Source organism: Camelus ferus, chromosome 7 (assembly GCF_009834535.1).
Source record: "Camelus ferus isolate YT-003-E chromosome 7, BCGSAC_Cfer_1.0, whole genome shotgun sequence".
In the NCBI taxonomy this organism is placed as follows: Eukaryota; Metazoa; Chordata; class Mammalia; order Artiodactyla; family Camelidae; genus Camelus; species Camelus ferus.
Genome location: NC_045702.1, coordinates 30,017,089 through 30,031,384, shown reverse-complemented (window position 1 = coordinate 30,031,384; position 14,296 = coordinate 30,017,089). Strand labels below are relative to the sequence as shown.

The 14,296-nt window shown below is 40.2% G+C and overlaps 1 protein-coding gene and 1 pseudogene across 1 annotated transcript in view; both read right to left on the bottom strand.

Annotated features, from left to right (window-relative positions):
• Window positions 1–14,296, bottom strand: part of LOC116664744 — a 336,479-nt gene that overhangs the window by 133,015 nt on the left and 189,168 nt on the right. The window lies entirely within an intron of this gene.
• Window positions 6,851–14,125, bottom strand: LOC102524228 (annotated as a pseudogene).

Genomic DNA, 14,296 nt, shown 5'->3' with positions numbered 1-14,296 from the left:
CCTGTGAAAATTTTCAAAGCAAAATCTTATATTAAAATCCATTAAATAATTTTTAAAATTAAATATGAAAAGAGGAAGAGGAAGAATTGAAAAATCTAATAATAATAACCTATTATTGGGAAGGATTAGAATAACTGTCAAAACATATTTCACTTCATATTAGAAAGATGCTAGATATTTCCTATATTTTTTCATTATCATGCCATTTGCAGGGAAGTTAGTCATCTTTGGGCATAACTGCCAGATTAGTCTAATCAATGATTATTAACATATGTTTTAATGTCCAAAACCTAAAAACAGATGTTTTGCCAAAGAAATCAGGGTGTAGACAAAAGAAATGTAAGGAATTCAACCTCACCTTTTAAAGTTTTCACTAGAAACCATTTCATGAGGAAAACACTTGTTGCCCTAAATAGGAAGTTTATTTTAATTCGAGTGTGTGGGTTGGAGCAATGGAAGGTAGCTGAGTTCAGGATATGAAGAGAAACAACATACATGCAAAAGGAGTAGCTGAGTACGTGTGGAATCAAAGAACAGATAAGAGGTAATCAACTTCTGGATCCTCTTCTTTCTCCACTGACCACATCTATTCTTAAAATGTAACTTGCCACCCACTCACCCACCCCAAACCTCCCCCTAAAAAAGTTCCCTTCAGTTTAAAGTAGTCACTTAATGGCACAGATAATAGTGTTTCTGGTGTCTTTTCCTGAGATTGCTTATTTATTTGCACAGGTGTTAGCTAATTTCTTTATTATTTCTCACATCAAGTCTTCCCTCCATGTTTATTTCTCTGGTTTTACACCAGCAGTGCAGTATTATTTCTCCCAATAAAGGAAATGTGCCAAAGTGGGATTTTACAGCGGTCTCTGCTAACTTTCTTCTTTGCCCCCTACCATGACAGGAGGCTCAGTTCTAGGTTTCCCCATCGTCAGTGGGGACTTTTCAAGGATTCTGGATAGTACCTGACATTTTGTGTATACCTGGTACTATGCTATGTGTTTGTTATGTGTTATCTTATTTGATCCCTAAAATAATTCTGTGAGATGTTCTACTGTTATCTCCATTTTTAAGATGAGAAAACTAGAACTTGGGGAGATTAATTCACTTGCCGAAGGTGAATCACAGACCTGGAATCTGAGTCCCAAGAAGCTAACTCTAAAAACTATGCTTTTAACCACTTTCAATATACCTGCGGTCTTTTAAGAAAATATGAGATCTACCCAAATTGCCTTTTGAAAAATGAGAAGAAAGAGAAAACCCAATCAAAATAATAAATATAACCATACTTCCAAAAGTTTTCCTGTATCTTTGTTATCTCCTTCCTCACCTGCCCCAGGAAAGCACTGACCTGGTATCTGTTACTATACACTGGTTTTCATTTCATAGACTTTTGTATGAATTAAATAATATATATGCACTCTTTTTTGTCTGCCTTTGTGCATTCAGCATAATTATTTGTAATTCATCCATGCTGCAGGATTGCCCACAGTCTTTCTGGTTAACAGCTGGCTCCTCAAGGAATAGAAAGTTGAGGCTTGGATAATAGTTTCTTAAACATTTTTGAATTTCATTAGAAAATTACGTGATAAAAATATCAAGGGCTCTGAAATGAGCCTCACAATACTGTACAAAGACAAAAGAAACTTTCTGAATAAATTAAATAATTAGCTAATTGTTTTGGATACTCTTGACCAAAACAGGGAAATGCCTCTTCAGAATGGTTCTCATCTTCTGAGGATGCATCTGCATATGGAGCAAGGCAAGGATGTGTGACTCAGAAGTTCCATTCACTGGAATTCAAAGGCATAAATTTTTTTTTTCTTTCTGGGCTTAAAGCCAATGATACCATAGCCTTAATGGATCCAGTGTAGTTTTGAGTCTTCTGACCTCAGGACTATAATCACAAATATAAATTTAAAATAGCATTCCAGGAGATAGCTGACACTCTATTATAAAGTGAACAAATACGGATAGGGCGTAGAACTAAAATAGTAGCATTTGAAATAGTACACGTGAAATTGCTACAAAAGAGTTTGAAATTTTCACTAATATTTATCCCCCATCTCACACACACACACACACAAAACCTAAGTTATATGCCTCTCCTCAGTCTAGCTTGCTGAAAAAGGGATCTTGTGTTTCATGTTAAATTCAATTCAATTAAAGAAACAGTTACTCTACTCATTAAGTGTAAGGCAATTCTCTAGGATACAATAATGAACAAGATAGATTCTGTTCCATGGCGTATGATGGTGTGTGAAGAATCAATTAAGAACAACAATAAAAGGGAAGGCAATGTTAAATTAATATGTTCCTTAGATTATATTTTACCTGACATTAATATTGCTACACTTTGTTAGCCATTGACTGATACATATTTTGATTCTCAAATTTACTGTTTTTTTAAATCTTTTGTTTAAGAATTCTCTATTCTTATTTTATTAGTTTGCTATCTCTTGAGTGTCACTGAAGATATTAATGATTTTTTTAAGTTTTCTGTTTCCTCCATTAGTTCCATTTCTTCAATTTGATTTTTCTCAGTTGTTCAGTAGTTCCTAGTGTCTTTGAGAATCCCTTTTTGCTCCTTTATGGTTGCAGGCATTTAATACAGGATTTTGCAATAGGTCACCATGGAGGAAGAGGGGCCTGACATATCAGGCAGAGGGCAGAGCCAGCGTTCCTAGGAACTCTTTTGTCTCCCTCTGTCTCTGTCCTTCTCATATGTTCACTCTCTTTCACTGTGGGGAAAAACATCACTAAAAATATACCCTCTCACTTCAGTGGAAACACTAGAAAGAAAAATAGATAACTGGCTCAGCTGTGCCATTTATACAGTTTTTATAAAGATGCACTTTAAAAATGCCTGAGTTTAATTTAATCCTGATAGCATTCCTGTCATGGATTTCACAAGACCCTTGCTTTCCAGAGTCAATTATTTTGTAAACACACACGTATACAGGCACACATGTAAACTGCCATGTTGCTGTACTGAATACCATGCATTTTTCAGATACAATGGTCCAAAAATTCTTTGTATTGTAAAAACATAACTTTATTTCCAGTAACAAATTTATCATCTATTGTGAGCTCCCATATCTGCATGATGTTAAAAAAAATCTCAATTTAGTCAACCTCCATTTTTCTCAGACCAATCCAGGGATTCCCTTTAACCAATTTCCATTTCTTATTCATTCACATTTAAGGTTTATGTGCTCCTGTTTTATCCCTCACCCTTACTTTTATCCCTCACCCATTCTCTTTGGTCAAGAGGGCAGGTGGTCATTAGAGAACAGCCACTCTGTTGTGATGGTGGGCACAGGGAGTCTTTCTCTCAGTCTCCCTTTTTCTCCATCCTATGTTAAAACCTTTTCTATTGACGTAACTTGACACACAGGGAACTGGACAGCATGTGTGAAACATATTACACTCAGAGGGCAGCTGCCCATGGGTGGGTCGCCTCGCACTTCAGTGCTGCCAATCCTGTTTATTCACTGCTGGGACGGTCCAATCACATCACCACTTATTGCTTTGCCAGTCCCAAGACCTCTTGGCCAACTTGTCCCTTCTCACAACTGTGGATACACCATTTCACTGCCCCTCATAGAGCACCCTAGTAGACAGAGTATATCACGTCTATGAACCTGCTGCCTTCTAAGATTTTAAATGAACAGTGGAGCATGAGACCATTTATCCTCATATTCCTACTTAAAGTTAATTACATCATTTCCTCCCCACAACACACACCAGATTCCTATGTGAGTGACTGGCAGAACATATAGCTCCTACAATACTTAAAACTCACTTATTTCCTAAGCTCTCCACTTCCTTTGAAGTTCCTTTATCTAGTATGATGGGCAGAAAGACACACTCATTTCTCCCTGCTAGTGGACCTATATCAAATCTTCTTGATCTTAAGCTGAGATGTCTTTTGACTGTAAAAGCTTAAAATACAGCTTAGAATATAGGGTGTAGAGCTCTTGGTTCTTATGTGTGGGCTCTTCTTTCCCTGAGCAGCAGTTGTACCCCTCCCTCATTGCCCAATAGGAAAATGGTGGCAGTTCAACAGGGAAAACAAGAAGCTGACATTAGTATTTGAAAAGTTATCCCACCACCAATTAACACTTCCTATGCGATTTTGCCATACGTTTCCTGTCTCTGCAACTGAGGTGGGAAGCCCCATAAAGAAGACCTGCAGGACCCCCAGACAGGGCCACTACTCTCCTGCCAGCAGCATCAGGTTCCCTGGCCTGGCAGCATTATCTCACTTTCTGCCTCTATAAAGGCTTACTTCTAGGAAAGTGGAACTTACCCCTGAAGATTCTATTGGTTCCCTGAGCTAACTCCTGATTGGTCCATTCATAGTGCCTCATTTGCATGGAGCTCAGTCCTGGTTGGTCCATTTCTATCACTCCTGATTGGTCCATTTCTACAAAGCTCGTTCCTAAATAGTCAACTTTGTTATAACTTATTTGCATATGATGTTGCAAAGAGTAGACTGGCAGCCTATAAAAGCCTGTGTAAACCTACAGATGGGGTTCAGAGCTTGAAGTGTTAACTCCTCTGGGCCTGCTGGCATATTAAACCTGAGTTCTCCAACTCTCCGAGTGCTGCTTGGTGTCTCACCCAGATCCAGGTTGCTGTCACAACTGAACTGTAACACTGAGCTGTAACGCACTTTGTTGCAACACAATGAGACTGAATGTCCCAAGTGTGCCTTCAGCCTGAGTCTAAATCAGGCTGGAATCATAAACTCTGACCTGCACCATATGCTGTAGTTTGTCTTCTGCTTCAGGACAGCAGAGCTAGTACTTTGAGGAGGCCAAGAGTGGTCAGCTCAGGAGAGGAAATTGATACCATGTTAAATTTTTTCCCTGTCTTTCCTGGAAGGATCTTTCCTTTGTCCCAGTGTCTTTTTTTCTCAAATTTTATTTGCATTTTTCCAGATTTATTAAGGATTAACTAACAAACATAACTGTATATATTTAAAGTGTACAATGTGATGATTTGATATACATATATACACTGTGAAATGATTACCAAGATCAAGATAATTAACATATCCATCACCTCACATAGTTAATTCTTTTTCTGTGTGTGGTGAGATCCTTAGTCCAATTTTTAGAAACACAGGTACAGTCTAGTGCCTGTTAGTGACAACTGGCAGCCACAAATTAAAACAATCATGTCTACCATGTTCTGTCTTTTATTGTCTAACACTCAACTTTGTACTGCAAGACTACATTCCTCAGGACTGGCAGAGAGAGAGAAGGAGAGACAGAGAAAAACCAAAAAGGTCACACCCTAGCTCTCTAACATTTGGGACTAACAAACACAAAATTCAACAGGCACTGCATTTCAAATCTATTTACAGAGGGATAGATAAGAAGATTAAATTCTCTCTACTCAACATCAAAATTCAGACTGTCTTGCTTAGACTCCCCTGCTGATGATCTTAGAAATATTACATTCTTTGCGAAATGATCATTCAGCATTAACCAAGATTTGGGTTGTTTTAAAATCCTAATTTCTCCAAGGGTGTGGTATGTGTTGTCCTAATTTTATTTGCTACAATAATAATTTGGTAAGGATAGTGTTTCTTTATGCTTCAGTGGAATATATTCATCCTCTAGGCAAAGAACTAGTAATTGTAAAGAGGGAAGAATCAAAACTGTCTTTGTAAGAAAATCACTTATGACAAAGTACTGTTTGAAAATTTGAAAAGAAAGTCCAACCCCACTTCTGCAATTACTAATTAGGAAGGAAGATTAATATATTCCATAGTAACTAAAAATGACTGAACTAATTCTGAAATACACCTAACAATTTTTCAATGTGATGCTCATAATTAATTATTTTTGATAAGGAAATGACATAAGGTTTTCATATTTTGTGTATGTTTAAAATAAGAATATTTGTAATCAAAAGCAGCATGACTTGATGGATTCAGAATCAGAAGTTATGATCCCAAAGCTTGTTCTTCAATGGAATTTTAAAAAATCACTTAAGCGTACTGCAATTTTTGTTGTTGTTGTTATAAAATTGCTTTAATTCAGTTCTCTCCACATTACAAACCAGCGGCGGGCAGTGGACTCTGCCTGCTCCCCTTACAACACTGAGCCTGTAACCGCTGTTATCAAAATATACATCTATCACCATAAAAAACTGCATGTGCTGTCCCTTGTGACTTACAATAGGTATAAAAAATTACAAATATTTACACCCTTGTTCCACCCGACATGGAAACTCAGGACCCAGACCCCCAGGGAGGGCTGGCCAGCACAAGTGCAGGACAAGGCAGTTAAGACCAGAGGGTGGCTGCCCCAGCTCCTGGGGTCGCAGCGTTAGAGGCAGACGGGAAAAAACAAAACAAAACAAAACAAAAAACAGAAACAAAACTTTGGTCCAAAATTTGCAGGAAAAAAGAAACCCTGAAAGTTTAAGAGCGCCTGTCCTCCCTGACTGAGGACCGTCGGGTGTGAGTAAGGCAAGTGGGGGCCACCCAGCCGGCCACGGCATCTGCCCTGAGGCTGGATCCTGCCCTGCAACTTCGTTACAAGGAATAAAATAATAGTATACAAGATCATACTTGCTGGAGAAACTTCAGATACACTCATACCATTTTTATGTTGCTATATAAAAAGTTACCTAAAACTATTTCTTTTGCATATAAATGAGAAAGATTAGGATATTTGATCAACTGGAAATATTGCTAGGCACAGACGTCTGCAGCTGCATCAAAGCATAATACAAAGATTCCGGTGAAAACAAAGCTGAAGAAGCGCCAGGGATATGCCCTGGGGTCTCGCCCTGGGAGGGGCCCTGGGGCTTGGGGGAGAATCACATACTTGATTAAAGGATCTGGGGTGTTGGCCAGGTCTGGCCGCTCACAGCCTCCTGCCACACCAGGCACATGATCCCAGGGGAGGCTGACCCCTTGGGTCTCCAAAGCCCTCCACGCCTGCTACCCCAAGAAGGCCCTGCCAGAGCAGTGGGTTTAAGGCACAAGAGAGCTGCATGGAGGTTTGGGAGCGTGCACCCCGCAGCTACAGAAGGCACAGGCGAGGGGCGGGGAGCAGGGGATGCCGTCCTTGCCTGCACACCATCTCCCCCAGGTGAGCAAATGAATTAGGTTTAATTTTTTTTTAAAACAGGTAAACTGATTTCTCTTAAAAACAAACAAACAAACAAACAAAAACCCTCTGGTCTTTAAGGTCACTTCAGCTGCTTTTTTTAAAGTGGCTTTTTTCTGGAATGACGGAAGTTGTGGCCAGGCACCCGGCAGGCTGGTCCTGGGGACCTAGATGGTGGAGTTGGAAAAGGACACCCACAGGTGGTGGTTCTCGCCCAGGTCGTGGTTGTGCAGGTCGATGAGCGCCTGGATGGCCTCCTCCACGGAGCTCATTTGGATCAGGGCTATCTTGCGGTCCTTCTGGAAGAACTTGAACCCCTTGACGACCCTGCCGTTACTGGAGAAGAGCATCTTAAGGTCGTCCTCAGACACAGAGGGCGGGATGTTGGAGAGGTGCAGGGTGGCGGAGGGCGGGAAGATATTCTGTAAGTTCTTGGAGCCAGCCTTCTTGAAGACGTGCAGGGGCGAGTTGCCGTAGTCCTTGGTGAGGCCCTGGTCTTCCTGGCCCTCGCGGGGCAGCTGCACATTCTGGTGCTTGGAGAGCGTGATACGCACTGGCTTCCCGTGCAGCTTGTGCCCGTTGAGGTGGCTCAAGGCCAGCTGAGCCTGGCTGCCATCGGCCATCTGCACCAGGGCGTTCTCCTTCTTGTTGAACAAGATCTTCACCCGCCGCACGTCACCGTACACGCTAAAAAAAATAAAGAGGCTTTGGGGTGTGACTCTCTCGGGGTTGAGGCTGCTGACCAGCAGGACAGAATTCCCTGCCCCCGCCAAGCCAGGGATGGCGATCTGGCCTGCTGCCGCCGCCGCCGCCGCCGCCGCCACCACAGCTGAAGGGATGGCTAGAGGCTCCAGGGCCCCATGCACATTAAGAACAGAGAGAACTGCAGCCTGAGGGATGGCAAAGGTGGGAGGGAAACCAGCTCCTGCGTACGGAGAGGCGGACGGACGTGATACTTGGCGCACCAAAGGCGGCGGCCTCCGTCAGGTCCAGCGCCGGCAGGCTGTCGCCAGAGGGCGGGTCCGGGCGCGTGTAGTCGCGGCTCTTCGTTGTTGTACTTGACGTTCAGGCTGGTGAGTTTGGAGAGTTGATGCTCAGTGTGCAGCAGGCGTTATAGATGTTCCGCCCGTCCAGCTACAGCTTGGTGTGCTGCGCGCTCACGGGGTCGGTGTACTGCAGCAGCGCCTGGAACTGGTTGTTCTTGGTGGAGGTGATCATCTTCAGGAAGGTGCCGAACTTGGAGAAGATCTGGTGCAGCACATCCAGGGTCACCGGGTAGAAGATGTTCTCCACGATGATCCTGAGCACCAGGTTCTGTCTGACCATCGCCATCCCAGCGTCCACTGCTGCAGCCGAGGCAGCCAAGGCCAGGTTCCCGGACTGGACCGAGTTCACGGCCTGCAGGGCTGCCTGGGCCTGCGCCTGGTTGGGGGAGCTGTCGGTCTTGAGCTCCTTGTGGTTGGAGAATTGGATGTAGATGGTCTGGCCCTGCAGCACCGGCGTCACCGACGTGTAGCAGTTCACCATGGTGTTGGCCGCCTCCTCGGTGTTCATCTCAATGAAGGCCTGGTTTTTCCCTTTCAGCATCAGGAGGTTGGTGACCTTCCCGAAAGGCAGCCCGAGGGAGATGACCTCCCCCTTGGTGACGTCGCTGGGGAGCTAGCGGATGTGGATCACCCTGGAGGGCACACCCGCACTCCTGCTGTCCCCCTTGAACTTCTTGCTGTCGTTTCCATTTGCTGTGGAGGCCGAGCTGCTACTCATGATAAACGGGCCATTAGCGACGCAGGCAGAGAAGAGGTCGTCAGATCCCCGCTTTGTACCAACTGCTATATCTGGGACGATGCAGTCCATTGCACACAGGAGACCCGCGGAGGACTGAGTGGAGGCGCGGGATAGCAGGAACCGACCAAACGGCTCTGAGTTATAGACCAAGTGTACTGCAATTTTTATTTCATAAAATACATTTTTCAAATTCATAGATCTTTAGAGTAATTCAAAAAAGCTTCTAATAAAATTTTATAATCTGAAGGCCAAGTAAGAAACTTAATTCAAAACAAGTATGTTTTCATTTTTTTACCTGAAACTTTGCAGTCAATAATTGGCAGATAGAAATGTGAAAAATTCAAAGTTTGTTACATTCAACTATATGAAGCATAAGAATTATCTGGGAGAAAAAGAGAGAAATGCCAACTATTTTACTATTGAATTGCCACCATCATAAATAGTATGTTGGAAGGATATCAAATCACACTTGCCCTGTTAGTACATTTCTAAATACAGGGGGAGAAAAACTAGTACACAATCAACTTCTGGCAATGGTGATTCTCACTTTGCAAGATACACCTTGGAAGATGACCAAAGCCAAAATAAACATCAAACTGTCCAAAAAGCACCTGGATTACTAAAAATAAAATGAAGTCCAGTGCCATATTTTGAAGCTCAATACCAATTCAGTGCCTGGCCCAGGAAAACTACTCAATAAATTTTTTTTTTAGAAACAGTGAAAGAAAATGCTCATTGGTCAATGTATTGATCAGATTGGTGCATTGATAAATGATAACTCTGGGTTACAAAGATCAACACTATCTCATTTCATAAGAAAGATATGCAAAAGATTATAATATGATGTATGGAATAGAACAATATCATCACATCAAATTTCGTGGAAATATAGTAAAGAATAAGTAACTCTGCCTAAAGAGTTTGCAGGAATAGCCACAGAATGAGTAATATTTGAGCTGGTTTTTGAAGCATGAGTAGGATGTAGATAGACGGAGAAGAGCAGAAAGGATCTCCCAGAAAGAAGAGTCAGCATGTACAAAGGCTTGGTATTTAAAAAAAATCTGTTTAAAGCACAGTGAGGGTTTAGTAGGGAGGGTTTAGGGCTGTATGTGTGAGAAAGTGACACAAGATGTGACTGGGAAGTCAGGTCCAGGCTATCTTGTGAAAACATTTTTAAGACAGTCTAAGGATTTTGAACATTTCCCTATAGTTCTCAGGAAGACATTGAAGGTATTTAAGCAGAAATAAGGTATTACTGAATTTGAATTTTATAAAATTTGCTCTGCTAGTAGGATGTAAGAAGGCTCAGTCAGAGAAGGACGAGCAAATTAGGAGAAAACATCTTAGGAAAGAAAGCCTGAGAATCTGCAGAGAATTCAAATACAACTGACAAGTACTTAACACTCTCCTCAAGTGCGTGGCCCTCAATAAATATAAAATTCACTAAATGAAGGAACAGATGAATGCATGCCTATTGGAGTTAGCTTTGAGATCAGCTTTAAACATGGCAAATACAATTTTAATGAAACAGAGAAGAACTGAGACTGGAATGGACTGATTAGCAGATATTCTGCAATATATCCCAACCACTTACTTTTCAGAGAGGTTTTTTTAATAACTTGTAGTTGTATATGGGCTCCCAACAAAATTAAAATCAAATATAAAGTAGTAAGCTATGGTGCAGTTTGTACTACATAGTAGAATATTATACTGTTTTTATAATTACAAGGTATTATATAATATACAATACATTATATATACAACATATACAATCTCTAAATATACAATGAGAATTAGATAATTATCAGTTTTATTTCCAAACTGTTTTCTCTTTTATAATTAACTAAAATTCCAATTTCTTAGAAGTCTTGATATTTTCATATTTTGTAAAAAATTATTTCGTGATAAATGCTATTTCCCCAGAAGAATTCCAATAAGACATGATTTTAAAAGATTCCTTGAAGAGGTTGTTGGAATTTAAAGGTTTATAGCTGAAAGACAGATAGATCTCTAATCAACTTTGTGATAAGTCACAATATCTCTGAGGCTCTATATCCTTAAAATAAGGGATGTAGTGAGCATTGGGGTTCCCTGCGTACTATCAACTTCCCCATCTGTTGGTAACAACCTCCCTCAGTTTGCTTTTCACATGTCCCATGAGGAGCTGTGTGCTTCAGGGAAAGCCCACTCTATCACTGGATCAAGAGGTGAGTCAGGCAGCTCCAGCATTCACCAACCTGCACAAGCCCATCCACTGGTCATTGGTACTGGAGACAGAAATTGGTACCTAATTTCTGTCTGTGAGGCTAGAAAAGTATTAGCAGGGGCTTCTATAATAGAAACTTTCTCTTCTGGGAAACAACTGAAGATAATATTGCTTCCTCTGGATGATGGCACCTAGAACAACTATAGTCAGCTCCCTACGAGTTCCTCCCTCTAGCTGAGGATAAGGCTGACATCTTGAGAAATAAAGAACTGTGAGAACCATAGGGAACCGAACTAGAGCTAAGATAAGCTATTCTAGAGTCTGACTTATCTCAGCACATTTTGTTTACATGAGCCTATAAATCCTCTACACAGTTTAAGTGATTTGAAATGAGTTTTCTGTAATTTACAGTTAAGGATCCCCATGAGTAGAAGTGGTTATCATAGAAAAAGACTATAAAGACATCATAAAGGAGCAGATAATGTGGAGATAAAGAGAAAGGACTCCAGAATCACATTGCCTGGGCTGACTCTCAGCTCTGTATCCTCTAGCTATGTGACCTTAGGGAATCATAAAGACTTGCTGTGCCTCAGTTTCATCATCTGTAAAATGGGGGTAATAATATTTACCTCACAATGTTATGAACTGGTAACAATAAATTAATAAAAATGAGCTAGAACAGTGCCTAATGCATTGTCAATATGTCAATAAGAAGTAGCCTTTAAGGTTATTCTAGTCTTGAAGAATATGTGGTTCAATTACTTACAATTATGTTATCTAAAGCATACGATGTAGCATTTTCACTTACAAATTTCAATGCCAACTTCATAGTCAGATGAACTCTTAAGATCAAGCATGGCTGCCAGTAGCCCCGGGACTGAACTTAGAACTTCTCAAGCATTCAATAATTCAGCAAATATGAATTCTCTCTATTATGAAAGATATTGGATATAAAGATAAATTCATTTAACAACTGCAGTGGGTCAGATATTGTTCTAAGCTCTTGTATTACAGTGGTAAGTGGAACAGATCCAGTCTTTACCCTTATGGCATTTCCATTGGAGTAGCCATCTAAGCTCCATAACTAAGTCATGTTTCCTGCTCTTTACTTATTCGTAGCCTGACAGTATATTTGGAGTCCCATACTTGTAAAACTTTTAAACTTCAGAACATTGCAATAAGTGCTATTATAGAGTGACAAGTATGATATAAGAGGCGGCAAGAAAACAAGGGAGGATTAGAGAGAAAGATTTGCCTACAAAACAGAATGCAATTCGTCAGGCATATTGATATTGGGTAGGGAGGAATAAAGAGCTCTCAATGAAGAGAAAAGTGACTGAAACACATGTAAAGGAGGGTTGTGACACCGCATGGCACACGGATTCAGGAAACCCAAGGTGCCTCAGTATGGCCCTGCCTGCAGACAAAGTCAAAGGGACTGGCAGAGATCAGACCCTGGAGGGGCTATGTAAGCAATGCTAACAAGTGTAGACCTTACATGATAGGAGATAAGGGAGAGATTCATTAAGTAAGTGTTTGTCCTACAAGGTAAGTGAGGAGATACGAGAGCATTGGGTGTCTCCACACAGACAAGAGTGAATAAAGAGATGAAGGAAGTGTTAAAGAGGATGAGGTGTACCCCAAAGCAACTTTCCATTACTAATTTTCTTTTAATTGATTCAGATCACTAAAAATACCGAATTCATTTCTTGGAGAGTTTTGAAAAATAATAAAGAGTAAAACACTGACTTGCATACTGCTAGAATCTGTTGATTCACTTTGATCCTAAAAATATGATGCTTTATTAAAGTGAGCTAATATGTTTATGTTAATTTTTTAAAAGTTCAAACAATACTTATGTGGCTATAGCAAATAATGCTCAGAGTCCTAGGAAATTACATTAGCCTTATATCCAGATGTTTTGGCTAGAACTAAAATATCAAGTGTTGTTTATACATGAAATCACATCATCTCAGAGTTGGAAGATCTTAAAGGGCATCTTTTCCAACATCCAGACCAATGCATGAGGCCATATTCACTACAACAGCCAATTTCCTTTAAAATGTCTTTTTATTTATTCTACCAATTAATATTTACAGAGTACCGACAACATGCAAGACACTGAACCAAGTGTTGTAGATACAGGAGATACAGGTGAACAGGAGTTAACAAAACAAACAATCTTTCTTCTTGAAATTTACTTTAAAAAAATTATTAATAGACTGACAATTAGCAATGTAGACTACTGATTTTCTTCCTGTCACCATCATCTCTCCTCCCCTCAATGCCAAAAAATGCAAACCATTCTACTGGCCAAATATATTTTTTTAAAAAGTCCTGGAATAATGTCCATTGGCTTTTGGGGAGTAGTATGAATTCTATTCACATCCTGGTCTACTCTTCAAGCCCCCAGCCACTCCCAAATGTTCACCCTTTATCTTTCTGCCTCTCTGCCTTATGACTTACAAAAAACTCCTGCACCTGCCAGAAACAATAATAGTGATTAAAGGCTCCCTACTCATAAATTCAAATATCTACTTGATTTAGTAATATTAGCTCACACTTACATATACCTCCTTCCACAGCAACACTCATTAAAACCACGATCGGTCTTACTATACACCTCTCACTGCTCATGCAAGGTAGGTCCCATTGCTGGAAGTTTCAACAGTATCTGTCCTGCTTACTCCTAGCTTATTTCCTTCCCCTGCTACTAGAGTTGTTAAGAGTCTAACATGTTTTAACATACACTTGAGCTTTTTTGAAATACTAGAATCAAGAACAATGGCTTGTGACTATCTTACAGGTTTTTAAGGTTCTTGTAGTATTTCATTTTAGTTCTAAACTACATTCTTCTTAATTTTGCCTATAATTAATAGTGTTATAGTAAAATTCTAGTTCACTTTTGATAAGTATGGACTTCCACTTACCTAATAATTTTTAGAGAAAATAAACATTCAAAGAACTATGTGTAAATAAATGTAGGTTTGTGTGATCACAAATAGTGCTACAATGCTTTTTTATTGAAGTATAGTTTATTTACAGTATTATATTAGTCTGAAGTATATAGCACTATTTTTATAGATTGCAATATTTTTATAGATTATACTCTATTTAAAGTTATTACAAAAGAATGACTATATTTCTCTGTGGTATACAATATATCCTCATTGCT